The sequence below is a fragment of the Schistocerca nitens genome, chromosome 4, assembly GCF_023898315.1.
Source record: "Schistocerca nitens isolate TAMUIC-IGC-003100 chromosome 4, iqSchNite1.1, whole genome shotgun sequence".
Taxonomy (NCBI): domain Eukaryota; kingdom Metazoa; phylum Arthropoda; class Insecta; order Orthoptera; family Acrididae; genus Schistocerca; species Schistocerca nitens.
Window position 1 is genome coordinate 510,892,497 of NC_064617.1, and position 3,253 is coordinate 510,895,749.

Sequence of the window (3,253 nt, forward strand, 5' to 3'; positions counted from 1 at the left end):
ATCCACTATATCTGTCGCATCTAATAATACCAAAAGACGTTTTCTGTTAGCTTTCCATAATGCAGGTTGACATCTGAGGACACCATTTATCTAATGTTATTATATTACTTGGAAAGTTTTCATTGATATGAGCAGTGCCTTAATAATCCGAGGAGCTATGTTGGAAGTTTTCCATTATTCTCAGCGACAAACAGTGACAGGATGAATGAAAACAGATTTCTTCTTGGCATACTGAAACCGAGGACTGGCACTCAGACCTGGAATATTTTCTTTCTTGGGCAGTGCTCTCACAGTGTGGGCTATCCACGACCCGAGCTAAAAGTTTACTTCTCGCAGTATCTTTCTCTTATTTTCCAATCTTCACAGAAGTTCTCCACCATATATTGTAGGACTATCACTCCTGCAAAAAGTATCTAAGTGCATAGCATAAAGGAAAGATTTCCGGTTCGCATCTCTGTTCGGCAAACGGTTTTTAATCACCCAGGATGGTAGTCGGCCGCGGTGGCCGTGCGGTTCTAGGCACTTCAGTCCGGAACCGCGTGACTGCTACGGTCGCAGGTTCGAATCCTGCCTCGGGCATGGATGTGTGTGATGTCCTTAGGTTAGTTAGGTTTAAGTAGTTCTAAGTTCTAGTGGACTGATGACCTCAGATGTTGAGTCCCATAGTGCTCAGAGCCATTTGAACCATCACCCAGGATGTTTCAAAACAGCCTACACTTTTCTGCAGAATGAAAGAGTAATGCTGTAAACAGTGACTGATTTTGTGGTGCTCGCCCCAGTCTGAGAAAGAGGTAAGTCATAATAGCAACGGTGAAAGTCACGTCATGCTTATCGATTGTCTTAAAGCAATTACTTACAGGGTGTTCCAAAAATGACCGGTATATTTGAAACGGCAATAAAACCTAAACGAGCAGCAATAGAAATACACCGTTTGTTGCAATATGCTTGGGACAACAGTACATTTTCAGGCGGACAAACTTTCGAAATTACAGTAGTTACAATTTTCAACAACAGATGGCGCTGCAAGTGATGTGAAAGGTATAGAAGACAACGCAGTCTGTGGGTGCGCCATTCTGTACGTCGTCTTTCTGCTGTAAGCGTGTGCTGTTCACAACGTGCAAGTGTGCTGTAGACAACATGGTTTATTCCTTAGAACAGAGGATTTTTCTGGTGTTGGAATTCCACCGCCTAGAACACAGTGTTGTTGCAACAAGACGAAGTTTTCAACGGAAGTTTAATGTAACCAAAGGACCGAAAAGCGATACAATAAAGGATCTGTTTGAAAAATTTCAACTGACTGGGAACGTGACGGATGAACGTGCTGGAAAGGTAGGGCGACCGCGTACGGCAACCACAGAGGGCAACGCGCAGCTAGTGCAGCAGGTGATCCAACAGCAGCCTCGGGTTTCCGTTCGCCGTGTTGCAGCTGCGGTCCAAATGACGCCAACGTCCACGTATCGTCTCATGCGCCAGAGTTTACACCTCTATCCATACAAAATTCAAACGCGGCAACCCCTCAGCGCCGCTACCATTGCTGCACGAGAGACATTCGCTAACGATATAGTATAGTGCACAGGATTGATGACGGCGATATGCATGTGGGCAGCATTTGGTTTACTGACGAAGCTTATTTTTACCTGGACGGCTTCGTCAATAAACAGAACTGGCGCATATGGGGAACCGAAAAGCCCCATGTTGCAGTCCCATCGTCCCTGCAGCCTCAAAAAGTACTGGTCTGGGCCGCCATTTCTTCCAAAGGAATCATTGGCCCATTTTTCAGATCCGAAACGATTACTGCATCACGCTATCTGGACATTCTTCGTGAATTTGTGGCGGTACAAACTGCCTTAGACGACACTGCGAACACCTCGTGGTTTATGCAAGATGGTGCCCGGCCACATCGCACGGCCGACGTCTTTAATTTCCTGAATGAATATTTCGATGATCGTGTGATTGCTTTGGGCTATCCGAAACATACAGGAGGCGGCGTGGATTGGCCTCCCTATTCGCTGGACATGAACCCCTGTGACTCCTTTCTGTGGGGACACTTGAAAGATCAGGTGTACCGCCAGAATCCAGAAACAATTGAACAGCTGAAGCAGTACATCTCATCTGCATGTGAAGCCATTCCGCCAGACACGTTGACAAAGGTTTCGGGTAATTTCATTCAGAGACTACGCCATATTATTGCTACGCATGGTGGATATGTGGAAAATATCGTACTATAGAGTTTCCCAGACCGCAGCGCCATCTGTTGTTGAAAATTGTAACTACTGTAATTTCGAAAGTTTGTCCGCCTGAAAATGTACTGTTGTCCCAAGCATATTGCAGAATGTGTATTTCTATCGCTGCTCGTTTAGTTTTTATTGCCGTTTCAAATATACCGGTCATTTTTGAAACACCCTGTACATCATCCATTAAATTACGCGAGTGCCGCCGCATAAATTCTATATCTTCTTTGTCGTATTTTACTACTTCGTTCGTAGACCTTTCGACCATCTTCACAGTGAGCCGCAGACTGAAGCTATTTAACTGGTTCCTTCGCTTTAATCCACAGATACACATGCTCCAAAGACGCTGATTGGCGGCAAAGAGTATGCGTATATTAAACGTGTGGCTACGCGATGCATCTGTGTTTCAATATCGACATATCATTATTTCTTGCACCGTAGCGACATCTTCTAGAGTTTCGTAAAGGAAATTGCGGATATCATAATTTGTCCATGATGGAACCTCTACGTATGTTAATTAAATTCTTCGCCAAACGATTTTTAGCTGCTTCTTTCATCACCGAAACGCAAACGGATGAAAAAAAAAAATGGTTCAAATGGCTCTAAGCACTATGGGACTTAACATCTATGGTCATCAGTCCCCTAGAACGTAGAACTACTTAAACCTAACTAACCTAAGGACAGCACACAACACCCAGTCATCACGAGGCAGGGAAAATCCCTGACCCCGCGCAAACGGATGAAGTCAACGTTGGAGTTTCGTCATTTTCATCCGTTTTGAGACTCGGAGATGAAAGAAGCACGCGAAATTGGTTTGGCGAAGAATTTCACTAACACACTCCCCGGTTCAAACCTGGAGAAATGGAATCAGACGCTTACATTAATAAACTCGGAAAGACGTTGCTACAGCGGATCTCATATTGATACTTGGATTTTTTTGTGCGGTCTACCGCATAGCCACAGATTCTGCTTATGCATACGTTTTGCCGCCGATCACTGTTTCTGGCACTTGTGTATCGGCG